The sequence below is a fragment of the Natator depressus genome, chromosome 27, assembly GCF_965152275.1.
Source record: "Natator depressus isolate rNatDep1 chromosome 27, rNatDep2.hap1, whole genome shotgun sequence".
NCBI lineage: Eukaryota > Metazoa > Chordata > Testudines > Cheloniidae > Natator > Natator depressus.
Genome location: NC_134260.1, coordinates 8,833,634 through 8,854,748, shown reverse-complemented (window position 1 = coordinate 8,854,748; position 21,115 = coordinate 8,833,634).

The window sequence follows — 21,115 nt, the reverse complement described above, 5'->3', positions numbered from 1 at the left end:
TTTTGCAGCGGCGGAAAACGAGGGACGGACCAGTGAAACGCTCTGCCCAAGGTCCTGCCACAAGACAGTGGCAGAGCCAGGACGAGGGCAGAGTGCCTGGGGAGAGGGTGCCCCAGTGCAGACCCTAGACTAGAGGCCTCTGCCAAGCTGTGCGCCGTTCCTAGCTCAGCCACGCTCTCCTTGCGTTCCACTGTGAGCACATCCCGCCCCTTCTCTTTGCCTCAGTTTCCCCCACGGTGCAAGGGGACTTTATCTCCCCGGGGACAAGCGTGCGGCTCAATTCACTAGTTTGTGAGGCGCTCGGATGCGACAGTGAGAGAACGCAGGAGTCCTGATGCCCGGGCGTGAGTAGCTTGCGCAGAGAGTTTACTCTGCACGTAGAAAGACCCTGGGTTTGACTTAGGGCCATAATCCGCCCCCTTCCCCCCGAGAGGCCCAGTTGCAATGTGGCCCGCACAATAGGACTGTGGACACTGCGCTGGCTGATGGCTGTCCGTCTCCTGCCCTGGTCATCTCATCACATCAGCAGAGGGGAGCCCAGGTCTCTTCTCAGCCCTGTGTTCTGCACCATTTGGAAATGGGGCGGAAGGGTTCTGAGTTTTCCTGGTTTGGGTCTGGGACACGTATCATGAGTCCAAACCCAGCCTTGTTGGTTTTTTAAAACTACATAATCCTTAGCACCAGAGACCTGACGGCAACGGAAAGTGTCCTCGCTCCCATTTCACAGGTGAGTAAACTGAGGCACAGAGACAGGGAAGTGGCTGACCTAGGGTCACAGACCCTAGACCCCAAGGAAGTGTGAGCTGCAAGTCAGTGGTCTAACGGCTGCACCGCGCAATCCCCTCTGGAGAGCGCTTCTATGGCAATCCTTCACTGATGTCCAGGCATACTCCAGACGAGCCCAAGGCCTGGTTTCCAGCTAGAGCTGCGGAATCAGAACTCCCTCAAGCTGCGGGCCGTTGGGAGCTTTGGACCCCCATCTGTTTCCAGGTGGAAACTTGGTGGTGATCAGTATCCGGCTGCAGGGTTTCGATGAGCCCCATCCAAAGCCGGGTTTAGGGGCAGGCGATCCTAGCGTGCAAATCTATCGTCTTATAGGGCAGGGATAAATCACGCATGCAAATCGTGCCTCAAGTCACGAAATGGGCTACACATGAAATAAACATTCAGGCATTCAAACGTTTAACAATGGAGGCAGGGGCCGAAGGCCCTCCTGGCCTGGGGTGCCAGTTGGCTTAGGGCCGGCCCTGAGTCCATCAAGGCAAAATTCAAGGGGGAGCTGAGTCCAAACTGGGTCCCTAGCCACCGCTGAGCATCTCCCAGCTCGGGACTGTGGAGGAAGAGAAGACCCCACACGCCTGCCTTCTGGAGACAGCGTAAGGTCCCGCTGTCGAGATGTCGTCATCAGTTGGGCAGCAAAGCCATTGCTGCTATTTCAAGACACACAAATTCCCTGGGACAGGCGGCGGGGTGGGCTGTGCAAGAGGCCTGGGGGATCCACTCCTTTATCTTCCTCACACAATCGCCGGGCCTGCCCCAACCAGGCAGCCGCAAACCAGTTGTGGCCTTTTCCCTGAGGTGCTGATCACTCGTCCACAGCAGCTGCGAAGTTCCGAGCTGGGTTCCAGACACCCCACGTTTCAGGGGAGTGGCTGAGCCTGGGGGGCGGGGGGAAGGGGTCGATGCCGCCTGAGTTTTGGTATCATTTGAATTTTGGGACAGGAGTGTCGAAAAGGCTCCCCCTGGGGCAGGCGCTGTGTGCACCCCTGGAAAGGGGCAGTCCCACCCCAAAGGGGTCACAGTGTGAATAGGCGAGAGGTGGGAAGGGTCATACCCCAGCTCTCCTGACTGCCGAGCCAGGAAGTGCTTTGGGATCACGCGAGGATTTGGCTTGCCTGGCCCCCTCGTACATTCAGCGGGCTACAGCCGGGTTTGCTTTGGAGAGGGGTTCTTGGCTGGGTGGGAGGAGGGTCCCGCGCCGAGTAGTTGAGACCCACCCAGGCCGGGGGAACACCCCTGCCGCCGAGCCCAGGGGCCTCTCCTGGCCCGTCTCTGGAAGGGGACTCTTGGCCCATGCGGGGGGGCGGGGCAGCTCCTAGAGCCGGGAGCTGCCTCGCTCCTCCCCTGCCCACCACCCTCCCTTTTGCGAACTGGGTGGTTTTCACTGCTCCCTGCTCCCCCTGCAGCCTCCCCGGGACAGCGGCAGGCGGCAGCCTGGGGACCCACTGACCGTGCTGGCCTAGTGCCGAGAAAAGCCCCTTTGGAGGCTCCAGGGAAACACAATGCTTCCTGCTCGAAGAGGGGAGGCCGAGGGTTGCTGGGGGGATCGCCAGCACAGAGTCCTGGCTCGGGGGCCCAGCCGCACCTCCTGGGCGCAGGTCAGCACCAGGCCCGGCCTCGGCGCTAGCTGGGGTGAAGGCACTTACATTAGCAATGGGCGGGATTTGAAAGGCTCAGAGGTGAGCGGGCATAATGGGCTGGGGCATAGGCCTGGTGGCTAGCGCAGCACTCCAGAGGACAGGGGTTCTGTTCTTGGCTCAGCCACCGGCTGGCTGGGTGACCTTGGGCAAGTCACTTCCCCGACCTGTGCCTCAGTTTCCCCAGTGTAACAGGGGGGTTGTGATACTAACCGCCTATGTCAAGCCCGTGGATATCTGCAGATGACAAGTGCTGCATAAGAGCGGAGTGATTTTAGCCACAGCTTAGACACTGGGCTCCGAGTCCTCTCCTTCATGGCCCTGTAGAAACCACCCCAGCCTGCCCCTCTGGTCACGCTCCCTCCTGGTGCACCTCCCAATTGCTCCCACTTCTCGGTTTCCTTAGTATTTGCAGGAGAGTAGCTCCTCGGAGGCCCAAATGAGACGTGTACCCCACGGTGCTGGACAGCCCCACTGGGAGAGACGGACCTGCCCTGCGGAGGATAGCCCCCAAAAGGACAAGGGAGGCAACAGAAGAATCAGTCGCTCTATTTTACAGGTGAGAAATAGAGACGTGCCCAAGGCCGGGCAAGGAGACAGTAGCAGGGCCAGCAATTGAAACAGCTGCTGAGGCCAAGTCAAGCCCCTTGACCCCCTGCCGCCCCTCCTCTGCAGAGCCCAGGCCGGCAGAGGTGGTAGCAATGTCTGTAATAACAAGCAGCTGGCGCTCTGTGACCCCTGAAGCAGAGAGCCCTTCCGCAGCTTGATTTGCAAGGGGCCAGGGAAAGTCCCTTCCCGGGTGGGCCCACCAAAATCCAGTTTGGGTTTTGCCCCCTTCTTCCAAGCGGATTCATCCCAGTTCTACCCGCCCCACATCTCAGCGGAGAGACAGGGGAATCCCGGCCTGGACTCTCATTCCCACCAGGCACGGAGTCGAAGAGGCGGGAGTCTCCCCCGAGGGCAGAGTCGCTAAAGGGGAGGGAGAGGGAAAGGAGAGACCGTGGGCCCTACCAGACTGCCCTGCAGATGTACCAGCCTAGGCACAACCTCTCCCCCTCCTCCTGCCCGGCCCCTCCCCGTAAAAATCCCAACAAGTGCTGTGGTTTCTCCATGGGGGCCGGGGGTGAAGACCTGTATTCGAATCCTGCCCCTGCCACTCACCCGCTGCATCCCCTTGAGCACCAACTTCCCTGAAGGTGGCATTGAACGATACCAATTCCCCAGGCCCCACGAGGACAACGGTGATCTCCTTGGGGCAGGGGCTGGCTTTCTGCTCGGCGTTTGTGCAGCACCTTGCACGCTGTGGGGCCGGGCCATGACTGGAGCTCCTAGGTGCTACCGCAAGGCACCTAACAACAAGGAACTGTCGCAGCGCAGACAGACCCTCCAGGCAGGATCTGGAGCCGGCAAGAGGCCTGGGAACCAGCTGGTCTCCCGCTGTTTCCTGTTCGCCAGCGCCCTGAGAGAGAAAGATGGGCCTGGCTCACTGCAGCTGGCCCATGGCTTCCCGCCAGGGCCGATTTCGGTTACGTAAAACGACAAACCGTCTCTGTGTGTTGCTGTTGTTTTGGATAAAGGGGAAGAAAACCTTAGCCCACGCGCTGTATCCATCTGTCCTGCAGGATCCCCCCGGCTCCCATTCCCAAAGGGATGGCCCCAGCCTCTTGCCCGCATTGCTTCTCTCACTAGCCAGGGACGCCCATCCACAGGGCACAGGCAGGCGGGGTTCTGTTGGCTCTGACAGAGACGACCCAAAACTCATTGCGCTGGTGGGCCGGGGGCCAGCTGAGCCCGCCTCTCCGCACACGCTGTCTGCTCGTGGAGCCTGCTGGTGAGGGCCTGTTGCAGGGTCCCTCGGCGCCGGCCCCCAGCGGACGTGCGTCGGTGACAGCTGTCGCTGGAGAGAGGTAGCGTGAGCTGCAGCCGCTTGTAGCTCTGGGGCCCCCGGTTCGATTTGCGGGGCATTAGCCCAGCAGCAGAGAGAGGTCCCGATGCTGCCCGGTGCGGCCAACCCAGGGCCCGATCCAAACTCCCTGGAACCACTTTCCAAAGTGGTAAATCGGACCCGCCCCTGCTAAAAATCCTGAAATTGGCTTTAAAATCATGAGATTCTTTTTAAAATGACCAGTGTTGGGTTCTTTGTATTGCTTCTGGGCTCTGGCCCTTTAGGGACCCGTCATGTTTTTATGCTTTTCTCCCAAATCAGGAAGGCTAGAAACTAATTTTTCTATTTTAATGAATGCTGAAAGACACGTGACTCCAGGAGCTGGGGCTTTCAGAACACCTCCTATCATGAGAGTCACCGACACTGCGTAACACAGGCAAAGTGCACTTTGTGCCCCTGTACAAGCTGGGCCTCTAAAGGATAACAGCCTATTGCTGCTGCACGCTGAGGGAGGTACCCTTTTAGGCGTAAATGGTAGCGATTGAAGCTGTGGTGCTGGAAATCCTGGGTTCTAATCCCGCTGCTGACCCTTGCCAGGGTTATTAGAAGACGGTTATCTAGTGTGACTACCGTCACCCCTTAAAACAGCCTTGACCACAAGGGCCTGGCTATGGCAATACAAATCATTAAGGAGGAGCTTGAATGAGAGGCAGGAGCTGTCTGTGAGTCCCGGATGGGCTCTTAGGTGGGGCTTCATTAGAACGTCAGTCTTTGATTTAAAAAGTGTCACATTTCCACTAACCCCATCCGTCCAATGGGGGCAAGGAGCCTGCCTGCCTTTGGAAAGTGTCTGGAGATGAGATGCGCTGCGGAAGAGCCAGGGGTTTGTGCTGCCCAGCCAATGTGAACAGGGCCCAGGGGTGCAGAGGGGGAGGTGGGCTGGCAGGTTACAATGGCGGATCCTGAGCGGGCTGCCTCGGGGGGGCACGGCAGGGCACCCAATCCCCCTAATCTTGGGTGATTCCTTCCGGCCACCAGCCAAATAATAGGATGTTGCATCTTCGGGAGCCCCCCAGCCAACCTGGGGGTGGGTAAGGGAACTCAGATAGCGTTCAGGGGACCCGCCAGCCACCGACTGGGGGCAGTCCCCACGCAGGGTGCAGGCTCCTCCGTCCCAGCCTGGCGCATTCCGATCAGCTGAGTGATGGAAGAGGAGAGTCACAGGCCCGTAAATCGGGGGGGGGGGGGGGGGCTGCTGGCCGAGAGAATGTGCCGGCCTCCTCCCTGGCCCCCTTCGTGCACCCCCTCCCTCCTTCCTCACTCTAGGCCTTGTTTAGCTTTCCTTCTTTTCCTGCCTCTCTCCCTCCTCCCCTCCTTTTCTGTACCTGTCTCTTTCTCTCTAGTTAGGCATTTATTACCTATCACCCTGGTACCTTTCCTTCCTTCCTTCCTTTTTTCCTTCCCTCTCTCCTTGCTGTTTTCCTCCTCTCTCCCCGCACCCCGAGATCCCCTGGTCCCTGCCACCTCTGCTGACTTCCCTTTGGAATCAGGGCTCAGTGGCAGATTCCCACAGAGCAGCGGGGGGAAAAAACCTAAAAGCACCGCTAAGGAATCAGCTGCAAAAGCCATCAGCCACCGCTGAGCCAGCCCCAGCCTTCGTTCACGTGGCAGTCGCACATAATTCTGTCTGCTCATGACAAGGTCAAAAGCGATTCGAGGCGCTGCAGGGCTTCAGGGAAGGGATGACTTACTCAGCGTGGGGTTACTGTGTGGGGACACAGAAAGTGTTTTTCTTTTCTCTTTCACCCAGAGACAGAAAGAAATTAGAGGTGCTCCTAGAAAACAAAAGGGAAAGTTTCCTCTGAATGAGTCAGACTTTGGCTGTGCCTTGAAACGGTATGAGGCATTTAGCTTTTCCCTAACTGCAGAAATATTTTTGGTCCGGGATTTTGAAAACCACTCAAAATGCTTAGTGGGCTGTAGCTCACAAAAGCTTATGCTCAAATAAATTTGTTCAGCTCTAAGGGGCCACAAGTCCTCCTGTTCTTTCAGCAGAAGCTATGTCACTTCTGCATTCTCTCCACGTACCACCAGAGCGTGATTCATCCAGCAGAACCAAAGAGCTGGTGATTGGGGAGGGAGTTTTTCCCCCCAAAAGAAGAAAAGTTGAAAATGTTTTCATGGAATAATAGGTTGTCCCAACTTTGAATTTTGCAGAAAATGTCACCCGGTTCTAGTGCTGAAGGGTGGCTTGGGGGCCCATCTGGGGTCATGGTAACCTAAAATGGGACCCACCACGAGACACAAACTGAAAATTGAAACCCAAGTCTTGCACCGAAAATCATGAAAATGTGGCTTCGTCTTTTCCCGTTGAAATTCAAAATGGTCCCCAAAACTGGCCTCCGAATTTCAAATTTTGCAATTTTTTTTACAAAGCTTGAAAAACGAAACCAAGTGTTTGCCAAAAAATACAAATCTGAGTGCTTTGGTCGACATTCAAAATTTCAGCAAAAAAATGTCATGGAGCCTGTGAAATTTTCCAACTCAGTCTGTTCCCAACTCCCCTCTGTCTGTAACCTCCAACTGCAAACAAAGCTATTCTTCTGAGGGTTCACATTGCTAGTGATTTCTGGGCACCAATTGACAAAGACACAAATTTGCGCCAATATTCTCTCTAGGCCATTTATACTTGATTCGCTTAGTTAACGAATGCATATTTATCGAGTGGGATCCCGCAGTGGCTAGTCCTGCGGCTGGTACTAGTCAATCTTTTTGTTAATGACATGGATAACGGAGTGGAGAGGATGCTTATAAAATTTGCAGATGACACCACGCTGGGAGGGGTCGCTTGCACTTTGGAGGGCAGGAGTCGAATGCAAAAGCACCTGGACAAGTTTGAGAATTGGTCTGAAAACAAGAAGATGCAAGTCAATAAAGACAAGTGGTCTTTATTTATTAGGTCCTGCTTTGAGCAGGGGGTTGGACTAGATGACCTCCTGAGGTCCCTTCCAACCCTGCTATTCTATGATTCTAAGTGCAAAGTCCTTCATTTACAAAGGAAAAATCAAATGCACAATTACAAAATGGGGAATAATTAGCTATGTAAAACACGGGAGGTAATTGTCCCGTTCTACTCGGCACTGGTGAGGTCTCAGCTGCAGCATTGTGCCCAGTTCTGGGTACTGCACTGTAGGAAAGATGTGAACAAACTGGATACTGTCCAGAGGAGAGCAACAAAAATGATCCAAGCTTTAGAAAATTTGACCTGTGAGGAAAGGTTAAAAAAACGGGGCATATTTAGTCTTGAGAAAAGAAGACTGACCGGGCACCGGCTCCGTCTTCACGTATGTTAAGGGCTGTTACAAAGAGGACTGTGATCGATTTACCCCTGTGTGCACTGGAAGTGGCATAAGAAGAAATGGGCTTAATCTGCAGTAAGGGAGATTTCTGTTAGATATTAGGAAAACCTTTCTAACTCTGAGCTCTGGGACAGGAGGTTGTGGAATCCCTGTCACTGGAGGTTTTTAAGAACAAGCTGGACAGCCCCCGCTCAGGGATGCTCTAGGATTATTTGGTCCTTTCTGAGCGCAGGCGGCCGGAGACTGCCCTCTGCAGTGCTGCGTTTCTGATTCTGCGCCGTAACAGAGGTCGAGGAGCCAGTTCCCACACAAGCAGCAAACAGCTCCCCCTGGGAGCACCGGGGGGAAACTGGGGCAGGGTAAAAGAAAACGCGATCTACGCTGTGTTTCGACGTCGACAGCCTGTTAAAATGGGGATGTGATCTGGATTCGCTCGCGTCCTGGGCTGGCTGTAACATGCTAACTTCATGCCTGTGAGCTAACAGGCTAAAGGAAAGGAATTGAGGTCCTCAGTCGAAGTGAAACATGTCAATGGTCCCGAATCAAAACTTTTCGGAACTTTTGTTCCGTGGGAAATTTTGGCGTTTTGTTCCGACTGGGAATGAATTTTTTTTTTTCAAGACGAGGGGGAGGAATTCCGCTTCCCGACCAGCTCTGACGGAGACAAATATTTCGTGGCTTCAGCCGTGACTCAGTAAAGCATTTATGGACGTGCTCAACTCTCATCGCAGGGGGCAGCCCTGGTCAATTCACTGCTGGGGCCTGGCGGGAAGTGGCCATGCTTCAGATTGCGGGGATCGCGGACTGTAAGCACTACTGGGGGCAGCTCGGTGCTGGAGGCCCCCCGGGCACCCACAGGGCGCTGCCATGATTGGTGTTACTAAATCGCCCACTCCCGTACCACCCTGAGTCAGAAGTGGGGGGGCACTGAGGGCCCACCCCAGGGTCAGGGTGTAAGCAGAGCTGAGGAGTTCTGCACGCGGCCCCCAGCACGGCCCCCCCTTGTGGTGCTGTGCCCATGGAGCCTGGAGGAGCTGTGCCGTGGTGAGCAGGCTTGGCTCCCTTTGGAGCAGGTGAGAACATTAGAGGGCAACCCGCACCCGCTGCCCCCTCGGATGCCACATGGTTTTCCTTTCTTTGCGATCTGGTTTCCCTCCTTGCCGGCCCAGACGCTCCCTGGAGCCCTTCTGGCATCTCCCGCCCACGCTCCCAGCCAGCACGGCTGCTTCCAGCTTCCCTGCCAGCCCAAGCTGGGGGCTGCAGCCAAGTAGCAGTGTGAGCTTCCCCCCAAGCAGTGCCCAGGCTGGGCCCTGGCAGCCGGAGCTTTTCCCAGCTCCCTCCCCACATCCTAGGCAGCCCTGGTGCTTTCTCCCAACAGGGCGATGCCGGGATACTGAGGCCTGTGGGGGGAGCCCACCCCATGCACCCAAGCTGTCAGGCCCCCTCCAGCCCAGGCCCTGGCCCCTGCCACCCAGCTAACACGTGGGTGTCTGGAGATGCTCCAGTGTCCCGGGCGGCGTATGTGCCTCTGGGGGACGCCGCCAAAAGCTGCTGCACCCACAGACCCCGGAGGGGCAGAGCAAAGTACGGAAGGGGGAAACCTTGGCACTAAAGGCCCAGCTGTGGGGGGGCTAGGCCCCAGCCCCCCCCATCCACCATGAGCTTTTGGCATTTCCGGCCCAGCCAGAGGCACCGGGAATCTCGCCTTGGAGGGAGCAGGTCCCTGGGAGAGCTGCAGAACCCAGCGAGGCCTGCAGAGTTGTGGGAGCTCAGCCATCTCCCATTGCAATACGGGGCGGGGGGTGTCGCCCACCCCATCCAGCACGGGCCGCTCTCCAGACTCCTGCTTCAGCCGGGACGGTGCCGGAGGGGCCCCGGCGGCAGTTATCCCGGCCACGGAGATCTCAAGGTGTCGCTCCACAGCGGGGCCTGGCCCGGGGAGAGGGGTTTTCACTCGGGCACCTGGCGGACAAGGCAACGCACGCCCAGGAGGGGCTGGCTGCGTGCAGGGCCTGGCGGGAGCAGGCAGAGCAAAGGCCGGGCTGACGGCGCCACCGGTTTTTGGGTCGCCGGGGCCCCTCGGGAACCGAGCTGGGACCCCAGCCTGGCTCTTGCAAGGATCGGCGGGTGAAAGAAACGGCAGCTCCCGCCACGCACACCCCACACCCCACACCGTGCGTGCGCAGCAAAACTCCAGCTCCCCTGAGAGCAAAGGGCTGAGGACCCCCACAACCCTCCTCCACCCCCCACCAGTCCCGCCCTGGGATCCCCACTGCTCAGAACTCTGCCCATGCCCCTCAGTCCTGCCCTGCAGCCCCCTGCTATCCCAGTCCTGGGGGCTCACACCCACTGAGCTCTGCCAAAGCCCCTCAGTCCCACCCTGCACCCCCCCTGCTGTCACTCAGTCCTGCCAAGACACTGCCCCCCTCACCCCCTGCTTGAGGATCCTTCCCCTCCTAGTCAAGCAGCCCTGCTGGACAGGCGGCCTGGGTCAGGCTAGGTCGCGTGATCACTGTATCTCTTTGGTCCTGAAGCTTTTCTCCCCTTCAGATCCCGGGGTCCCCCCCCCCAACGTTCTGGCTCTGTTGCCTGCAGGGGCAGCCCCGGGTTCCCCCTCGCACCCCGGAAGCGAGGCTTCCCAGCTGGCCCTGGCCCAGGCACCGGATCTGCTCAGGCTTTGGGGGAGTCCAGCCCCTTCGTCCTGAGGGTGAACCCCTGTCCCAGCGTGGGCCCGGAGACCCCACCTGCCCTGCCTCCCACTGCCAGGCCAACGCTGACACCGTGTGGGGAGACCCTGGAACTGCCACACCTCTCGGGTCAGAGCCCAGCCGGAGGCGCTGCTGGTGAAGCGCGTTCCCCGCGCCGAGAGGCTGGTTCTGCTCCCGGATCCCTGCTGGGGCGCTGACCCTTGGCTTGAACCCGAGCACCCAGCTTGCCTTGCACGGGAACTCACTGGCATCCTCTCTCCTGCCCAGAGCCTCCCAGGCCTTTGAGAGCAGAGGCCAGCAGAACCCCCGCCCCGCACTCCTGATCTGCATGAGAACAAACTGGGCTGGCTGGGGAAGCCGAGAGGCCCGCACACTGGGGCAACGAAAGGTACCAGGGAAACAGACGCTGCAAGTAAGAGGCCCCGTGTGGGTCTGACGGAGCAAGATCAGCAGCCGGCTGAGGCCGGAGCCCCCCCACGCGCTCTGCCACAGATCCTCAGCCCTGCCCCGGACAGAGCCCCCGCCGGCGAAGAGGGCGGCTCGGTCCCCAAGACCCATCAGTCCTCAGTGGAGCCCACCTGAGAGGAGCTGCGTGTTGCTGGGGCTGTTTGTTTTCCTTCGCTGACGTTCCTCCCCCGCTGCCGAGATGCCAAGGGGAGTTTGGGAGCCGGGCCAGGCTGGGAGCCTCACACAATGTGTTCGTGTAAACACAGCCGGTCGGTCCGGGATGTTTAATAACAAGGGATCAGCGAGCAGTGGAGGGGCTGGGGGGATAAGGCACCGGGCTGGGACTTGGGAGAACCGCAGTCACGTCCCTGCTCTGCCACAGACTTGCTGTGTGACCATGGTCAAGTCCCTTACTTTCAATAGCAATTGGGTCTTGCCGTGCTCTTTGGAAAGATCAGCCTTGATCTCCCCAGATAATAATCCTTATGCTTTGTATTACTAGAGCCCCCCAGGAGCCCACATCCTGGCCCAGGCCTCTGTGGTGATAGGTGCTGTACAAACACAACACAAAAAAGATGATCCCTGGTCTAGCATAAGGTCTTTAGGGCCTTGGTTGTCTCCTGCTCCATTTATGGTCCCTGGTGCACCGGGGCCCTGGTCTCTCGGTGCAGGAGCTCGCTAGGGATGTTTCATGGAAACATGTTTTCAGTCGAAAAATTCTGATTCATTGCAACCGAAACTGACACATAACAGGGTCGGTTCCACCCCGGCACCCAACGCGAAAATAAAGTTTTGAAATGAAACATGGGAGTTTCCTGGTTTGGCCGCACGTTTCGGGTCGAATGTTTAAGCTGAGTAGGGCCAAAGACAGGTTTGAAACCAAAGGCCAAAGCGAACGAAGGGTTTCAGACCGATCCAAGCGAAGCCTTTCGTCGACCCAAACCAAAACCATCGGTTTGGTTTTTCCAGTTGACAAAAATTGCTGCAGTTTGAACTTTTCGGCCTGATTCACCGTCTCTCCCGGAACGTCCACCCAGTGCCCTGCGCAAAGGAGCCCGGATCTCACCCGGGGCTGCACGGTGCGGCCGTCAGCATGATGGGGACACTGAGGCTGAACCCTGTAAATGTGCCTGCTGATCGGGGCGGGGGGGGCGGGGACAGCTTGAGAGCAGGCAGAGACGCTGCCCGAGGCCTTTGCTAGGAGGTAGTGACACCCCCCCCCCCGACTCTCCTGCTTCCCCCACAGCCGGTGGCCTGGAAGGATCTTGGGTCACTCCCAGCCCCCTCCCAGGGCCAGATTCCCTGCTGCTTCATGGACATCAGTGGAGTTTCTCCTATTTACATCTGTGAGGAATTTGTCCCATTTGCCTCACGTGAGAGATTTTTCGTCACCCCCCACCGGCATCCCCAGCGCAGGAGACTCAGTCACCCAGCCCTCGCCCGTCCCCCAGTACAGCCCCGTTTGCCCAGCCCCTGGGTTACTGCGGCTTTTAGCGCATTGCTCTGCGCCCAGGCACTCAAGAGCAAACCCTGCCCAGCTGGCTCATTGCCCAGGTGGCTCCAGGGCCCTGGCAGCTTTGCTGGGTGTTGAGTGAACTGGGGATTTGGCCCATCCCCAGAGCAAAGGTTGCAGAGGAGCGAACGCAGTGGCTGTGCCTGAGCCGGCTGCGACTGGCAGCCTGGCTGTGGGGAGGATGCCCCCGCCCCGGAGACCCCCGGCCCACCTGCTCCTGGTTTGCCTCTTTGCCAACTTCCAGCAGGTAAGAGGGCGGCAGGGGCAGCTGGCGAGAGGTCACAGCATGGCGTACCCTGCTTTCTTCTGCACCTGAGACTGGAGCATCTTCAGACGTGGCCTGGGGCCCATGGGTTTGATGCCATCTTCACCCCAGCTTTGTTATTGCCTTGAGAAGGAGTGTCGTCTAGTGGTTACAGCGAGGGGGGCGGTATGGGCATCAGGACTCCTGGGTTCTATGTCCCGCTCTGGGGAGGCATATGGGGTGGGGATCCAAGCAGGACCCTGGGAGTTAAGGTTCCTGGATTCTGTTTCCAGCTCCGGATAAGGAGTGCGGCCTAGTGGTTAGCGCCAGGGACCAGGACTCCTGGGTTCTATTCTCGGTTCTGCCCCGATTTGCTTTGAGATGTAGATCCGGTGACAATTTCTCTGTGGCTCTGTTTCCTCCACAGTGGTTAGCAGCACCCAAACTGCGCAAGGCTTCCCAGATGCAGCCGGGCCCCTGACAGCTCCCTGCCCGTGGGCTCCTGGGAGCAGCCTCTGCTGGGTTTTGATTCTGTCTCACAATCTGGCGTAGAGAAGTGGAGGCTGAGATGTTGCCCCCTCGCCCACCTTTGCCCCCCAAGCGCCGTCAGCTCGCCAGCACCACCAGCTCCTCGCTCGCGGAGCCCTGGCACCGCTGAGCCTGCTCCAGTCCCCACAGGGGCGAAATCCTTCTGCTGGGGAACTCGGAGCGACCCGGGGGAAAGCCCGGAGCAGCTACCTCAGCATTGCTCTGACGCCCCCAGCTACTCCACGCTAGCTCCCCAAGGGGGCGCTCTTGTGCGTCTACACTGCCTCCGGGGCTGGGAAGGGCAGTCCTTCGCTCACTACGGCCTGGTCCACACCAGAGTTAGGTCCTCGCTCGCTGCCTTAATAACGCCACCTCCCCGGTAGCGAGGTCGACACCGTGTCAGTAGAGACGCTGCGTTACTTACCGCGACGGTCACTGGCGGTCAGGAGCCGCCCCACGCTCACAGCCCAGTCGGCACAAGCGCTGCCGGTGAGGACGCGCCCCGCCACCCCGCAGAGTGAAGCGTGGCCGCGAGCAAGCGCTGGCCTTGCTCCTAGCAAGGGCCCGCTCCTTGGGAGAACGGCATCAGCATGAGCAGGGCTTCGCCAGGCCAGCTGCTAACCCAATGCTAGCCCGGAGGCAGTGATCTGGGCCCTGTCACCATAGGATCCCAGGGGCTTACAACATTCAATGCAGTCAACCTCCCAGCCAGTGCAATTATCCCCATTGTACAGGTGGGGAAACTGAGGCACAGAGAAAAAGCAGGAAGCATATAGGGAGTGGAAGATGGGAGGGAAAGCAAGGAAAGCTACCTTATTGAGGTCAGAACATGTAGGGATAAAGTGAGACAGGCTAAAAGTCAAGTAGAGTCGGACCTTGCAAAGGGAATTAAAACCAGTAGTAAAAGATTCTGTAGCCATATAAATAAGAAGAAAACAAAGAAAGAAGAAGTGGGACCGCTTAACACTGAGGCTGGAGTGGAGGTCAAGGATAATCTAGGCATGGCCCAATATCTAAACAAACACTTTGCCTCAGTCTTTAATGAGGCTAATGAGGATCTTAGGGATAATGGTAGCATGACAAATGGGAATGAGGATATGGAGGTAGATATTACCATATCCGAGGTAGAAGCAAAACTCGAACAGCTTAATGGGACTAAATCAGGGGGCGCAGATAATCTTCATCCAAGAATATTAAAGGAATTGGCACATGAAATTGCAAGCCCGTTAGCAAGAATTTTTCATGAATCTGTAAACTCAGGGGTTGTACCGTATGACTGGAGAATTGCTAACATAGTTCCTATTTTTAAGAAAGGAAAAAAACGTGATCCGGGTAACTACAGGCCTGTTAGTTTGACATTTGTAGTATGCAAGGTCATGGAAAAATTTTTGAAGGAGGAAGCAGTTAAGGACATTGAGGTCAATCGTAAATGGGATAAAATACAACATGGTTTTACAAAAGGTAGATTGTGCCAAACCAACCTGATCTCCTTCTTTGAGAACAGATTTTTTAGACAAAGGAAACGCAGTGGATCTAATTTACCTAGATTTCAGTGTTTGATACGGTGCCTCCTGGGGAATTATTAGTTAAATTGGAAACGATGGGGATCAATATGAAAATTGAAAGGTGCATAAGGAATTGGTTAAAGGAGAGACTACAGCGGGTCACACTGGAAGGTGAACTGTCAGGCTGGAAGGAGGTTACTAGTGGAGTTCCTCAGGGATCGGTTTTGGGACCAATCTTATTTAATCTTTTTATTACTGACCTCAGCACAAAAAGGGGAATGTGCTAATAAATTTTGCGGGTGATACAAAGCTGGGAAGTATTGCCAATTGAGAGAAGGACCAGGCTATCCTACAGGAGGATCTGGATGACCTTATAAACTGGAGTAATAGTAATAGGATGAAATTGAATAGTGAGAAGTGCAAGGTCAGGCATTTAGGGATTAATACGAATTTTCGTTGTAAACTGGGGACGCATCACTTGGAAGTAACAGAGGAGGAGAAGGACCTCGGAGTATCGGTTGACCACAGGATGACTTTGAGCCGCCAATGGGATATGGCCGTGAAAAAAGCTAATGCGGTCTTGGGATGCACCAGGCGAGATGTTTCCAGTAGAGATAAGGAGGTGTTAGTACCGTTATACAAGGCACGGGTGAGACCTCACCTGGAATGGAGTGCGCCGTTCTGGTCTCCCATGTTTAAGAAGGATGAATTCAAACTGGAACAGGTACAGAGAAGGGCTACTAGGATGATCCGAGGAATGGAAAACCTGTCTTATGAAAGGAGACTCAAGGAGCTTGGCTTGTTTAGCCTAGCCAAAAGAAGGTTGAGGGGAGATATGATAGCTCTCTATAAATATATCAGAGGGATAAATACCAGGGAGGGAGAGGAACTATTTAAGATCAGTACCAATGTGGACACAAGAACAAATGGATATAAACTGGCCATCAGGAAGTTTAGACTTGAAATTAGACAAAGGTTTCTAACCATCGGAGGAGTGAAGTTCTGGAACAGCCAAGGGAAGCAGTGGGGGCAAAAGACCTATCTGGCTTCAAGATTAAGCTCAATAAGTTTATGGAGGAGATGGTATGATGGGATAACATGATTTTGGCAATTAGTTGATCTTTGACTATTCATGGTAAATAGGCCCAATGGCCTGTGATGGGATGTTAGACAGGGTGGGATCTGAGTTACTATAGAGAATTCTTTCCTGGGTGTCTGGCTGGTGAATCTTGCCCAAATGCTCAGGGTTCAGCTGATTGCCATATTTCGGGTAGGGAAGGAATTTTCCTCTAGGGCAGACTGGAAGAGGCCCTGGCGGGGTTTCGCCTTCCTCTGCAGCGTGGGGCACGGGTAACTTGCTGGAGGATTCTCTGCAAATTGAAGTCTTTAAACCATGATTTGAGGGCTTCAGTGGCTCAGACATAGGTGAGAGGTTTTATCGCAGGAGTGGGTGGGTGAGAGTCTGTGGTCTGCGTTGTGCAGGAGGTCGGACTAGAGGATCATAATGGTTCCTTCTGACCTTAAAGTCTATGAGTCTATGAGACTGAGTGACTTGCCCAAGGCCACCCAGGGTAGCTGTGGCAGAACCTGGCTCATGCCCTAACCCCGGGCTACCCTCCCTCTGTCCAGGCATTTCCAGCACTTGGCAACTGAGCAGATGTGGACTCAGTGAGGGGAATGCAACAGGGCCCCTTCAGCCCCTGATCTCTGGGGGGATCCCTCCCCCACCACAGGTTAGCAGTAGGGGTCTGCAGCTGGCTCGTCGCCAGCCCACGTGCAGAGCGAATACCCTGAACCCCACAGTGTTCAAGCTCCGGGGCCTGGGTAGCTTGAAAGCCCATGGCTTGAGTCAGCCTCCAGTCCAACCCCTGATGCCCCCTGCTAATGCCCGGCCTGGCTCTGTCCCCAGTCTCCAGCCTCGGCCCGCAGAGAGGCCAGGCGTCCATCACGGGATGCCCGCAGCCCAGCGCCCGTGCTGCAGTACGTGATGGGGGGGGAGGGGGGTAAACCCTGCCACTCACCACTGGTCAGAGTGCCAGGACCAAGTCAGGGGCTAGGGATTCATTTACGACGTGTCACGTTCTGCCGGGACAGCGCTCGCGCCCGGATGGTGAAGACCAGGGGGCACCTTCAGCCTGAGGGATCTCACATCCCAGGAAGGGCAGGCTCTTGCGGGAGAGGGGTCCGGGCTCTTCATGTCTGCTCCATCAGGAAGGGTTCCAGCGTGATGCACAAACCCTGTATCTGGGGATGGCTCTCCCAGCACTGAAATGCAGCCACCTCTGGGCCGGATTGCAGAAGCACTTTAACCACCTGCCGCTACACAAGAGTTTAAGGCCGGAAAGGCGAGGAGGAATTAGAGGAGCTAGAAGGGAATTACTCATGCTGGAATTTGGCCAAGACCCCAGGGTTTGTGCTCTTCTTCAGATGCAACGTGCCAGAGAGCTGTAATGGCCAGGAGCACTCCAGCCCCCATCGTACGGCTCATCTCAAAGAAGTCGATCACTTCAGGGTTGGGGGGAGGCAAATGGTAAAATTGGGTCCAAAGTGAATAAAACCCAAATAATCCAGCCTCGTTCTTAACTTGGCCTCCTCATCTGAGGCCCTCAAAGTGTTTTCCAAGCGTAGGGGGGCCTCATTGCCATTGCACAGATGGGGAAACTGAGGCACAGAAAGCCCACCTGGCCTGCTCTCACTGACGCTTTATCTCCCTCTACAGGTCTCGCCAAAGACTTTTCTCCTCTGCGGGGTCTCTGTGTAAGTTCTGTGCGTCCCGGTCCTGCCACTCGGCCCCGTCCCGCCGGCCGGCGCTGCCCCGACTCACGACTGCCCCCCCCGTGGGGCATTAGCCTTCCCCGGCAGTATCACTGCGCCCAGCTGCCACACCACCTGCCGTCCCGTCCCCCAGCCACCAGGCCACGTTCACAGCCCTGCTTCTGTGGGGGCCTCCAGAGCCGTTAGCCATAGCTCGGGTGGCTCTCAATCGGGGGTGCCAAGTCCCAGGCCTACTGGGTCCCCCTTCACCCCACTCTGATGGAGGGATGAAAGAGGGCAGAAATTCTCGTCAGGAATGCCCCCGGGGCAGGTCCCTCCCAGGCTCGTGGTGGTGTTACCTGCACAAAATTCCCTGTTACTCACACACGCTAGGGGCACCTGCCCTTACCCGGTTCCAAGGGCTCAAGGCGTAACCCTGTCAGTGTAGACCCCCCTCACCCCTTCCTAGCTCCTAGAGCTCCGGGTGAAAGGCACCTACCCTTACCCAATTCCTAGGGCTCCGGGCATACTCGTTTGCGGGGTCTTTTACCAGTAAAAGAGCCTTACACGGTAATAGCCTACTTAACCTCAAATTATTAACAATCACCAAAACCAGAACGCACACGCTACACGTGCAATACTCACCACTCCCAGGAAGCCAGATGGACTTTTCTTGCTGGCCAGTCAGGATCGGGTCCACCTGGGGGACTCCAGTTTCTGCCCGGTGTCATTGGCAGAGTGTTGAGATCTGGCAGCGCTGGTCTGGGGGGCTGTGTCCTGGAGTTGGTTCCCAAAGAACTTCCTTCTGGACCCCAGTTTATATAGTGAAACGTGAGTCCTACCTTAACCAGTCATTTTACTAAAATTTTACTAACCAATCCCAACAAAATTCTCTAACCAATCCTACCCCACCACCTTAATTAATTTACACGTAGCATAATTAATCATGGAACAGAAACAATCAAAGAACCAGCCAGAGATCATACAGACAAACAATAGGGAAGTGGGGACCTTAATGACAAAACAATAAAGAAGTGAGGATTTCACAACCACAAGTATAGATAAGTGATTCCTTGCCAGACAGGATACTATCAAACTAAGTTTTCTTTAACCAGATTAAGCTCTGTTTCTTTAGCTGGTGATAGTGGGTGCAATTAGGATGGGGGGAGGGGGGGTCTCCTTCTTAACAGCCCGATATTACAGTGGTTTAATGTAATTTAGCTGGAATGTGAGGATGTGACTTCCTGCTTCTTAGCTAATGGCTGCTGCTCTTGTAATCTGGCTGCAGACAAAGGCCGTAGTCTTAAGGCTGTATAATATGGCTACAGGAAAAGGCCTTATCCTTACAGTGGGAGGGCGCCACACCCAGCCACTGGCATACACCGTGGATCAGCGGCACGTCTGGCACGTGCTGCCCTGCAGCGATTCGCTGCTTCCCAGGCCAATGGGACAATGAATGTGAGTTACAGCAGCCCTGAGGCTGCTCTAAATTACACCTGTGACTGGGAAGCACCCTGCCCTGCCCTAGAATAGGGGGAATGCAGCGTGGGCATAAAGCCAGCGCTTCCTCTGGCACTGCCACGGATCGCAGGCCTGGGCTCACAGGGAATCACCCTTGGCGCTCTCTCTCTCTCTCTGCTAGGTGTTCGGGAGAGTTCTGCTGTGATGATCACTGCTGTAGCCTACACCCACAGTTTCAGGAGGAGACGAATAACATGTTCGGGTAAGAGTTAGAGGAATCCAAGTCCCTTGATCCGCATCGACTCCGGGCCCCCCCAGCCCCAGGAGCGGCAGGTGCATGGTGTGGGGGATGCTGCCCCGTGCAGGGGTGCTGTGAGCAGAGATCAGGCTGAGCGCATGGATGGCCCGCAGGGGAGGGCAGGGGCTGCTGGGTCACCTGGGCCCGGCGCTGTGGGAGGGGCCGTGTTTCGGGGACTCTCCAGAGCGGGGCAGGTTAGGGGCCAGAACCAAAGCCCCCGGACAGCAGTGGCCATCTCACCCCGCACCCGTGACCGCACCTGGCCCTGCCCTCTGCAGCCATGTGTCTCTCTCTCCTGGCAGACTCATCTTCATCATCACGGGCGTGATGATAGGGGGCATTTGTCTCTTCGCCATGTACAAGTGCTGCAAGAATTGGAGCGTGCTGCACCAGACGGAGGGCGTCGAACCAGCGCAGCCCCACGTCCCGCCTGCCCCCGGGCCGGCCCCTCCCGAGTCCCCCATCCAGCAGCCCCAGGAGGACCCCCCGCCCTACAGCGAGGTGGGTTCCATCTGCCTGCCCGTGGAGCAGCGGGCACTGTCAGTTTGCTACACCCGTCGCCAGCCCCCTGCCAGCTGGTGCAGAGCTGAGTGCCCTAGGGCCTCGCCCTCTGCCCAGCCTGCTGTGCCCCATCCAGGACTCGCACGGCTCCTCCTGGATCTCTATGGCTCGGAGCCCATCCGTGCCCGCTGGCCGGTGGGGTGAGCCCGAGCTAGCGTCATGGGAGATGGGGGAGCAGGGCTTGGATGGCGGTGTTGGCCACTGACCAGTGCATTGCGGGCTGCCCAGTGCAGCGCCGAGCAAGCCGGCTTGATTGGCTCTGGCTCCGAGTCAGTTCGTTGGCCTTAATCACTCGGCCCGTCTCCAGCACCTTCCCTTGCTGGATCCTGCTCCGGCCCCCTGCTCCGAGCCCTGATCCCAGCTCCCCTTCCCGAGCTGTGGATAGAACCCAGGACTCCCAGTCCCCCGCCTCGTCCCGCTCTACCCACTAGGTCACACTTCCTCCCCGGTGACCCCCAAACGTCTCTCAGCTATGGGCTTGGCAGGGCGCCTGGCAGAGCTGTCTGACATGCTTCCGTTCCTAGGTGGTGTCGAAACAGTCCCTGTACCCGCTCCCTGACATCCCGCCGCCCTCCTACAGCGTCATCATGGCAGACCCTCCAGCAACAGGCGTTAACCACCAGACCAGATTCTAGGGGGTGCCATGGAGCTCGCCACTTGCTGGCATCACCTTGGGGTGGCGGCAATTAACCCCCCCCGGCCAATCTCTCTCCAACGACTGCCATGATAAGCCACCCCCTGCCATGGGGGCACCAGCCAGGAAGGGGCAAGTGCACCGTGGCAGGACATGCCCCAGCAGGGCTGGAGACAAGAGACCGGTGCTAAAGCGGGAGCCCCTCCCCATGGACTCCGCCCTGTGCTGCCGGTAGGGTGGGGGTGGGGGTGAGGTTGGGGGCTGCCGGGGCTGGGCTTGGGGGGGTCCTTTGATTCAGTATTGCCGGGGACAGAGCTCAGGCTGCTCCCTCTGGTTGAAATACAGGGTCAAAGAGGATGCTGACGGAGGGGGTGGCCAGGCCTGATTTGAGTGGGGTTGTGACCCCGCGTGCCAGGGCCCAACACCACTCAAATATGGCCCAGCCGCCCGTTTGATGCCGGGGCAGCCGGGGCCAAATTTGAATGATGTTGGAACCTGGCACGCAGGGTGGCAACGTTGCTCACATCTGACCCCGGTGCCCCTCTGTCACCCACAGCCCATATGCTTTTAAAGACAATGTTGGCAACCCTAGTTCAACCCCACATTGATCATGTGTGGTTTGGGGGGGACGGCGGCAGGGCGGGCGCTATGAACTCACAAGTTCTTCTGAGCCCTCCGCAGTGGGTCGTTTGCATCACGAAAGGCCACTGGCAACAGATCTCAGTGGCCAGTGGTGGACGCTTCAGCGGGCTGAATGCCACCCCCCAGTGTATCGTATTGTGCAGCAGGCGGGGAGATTCC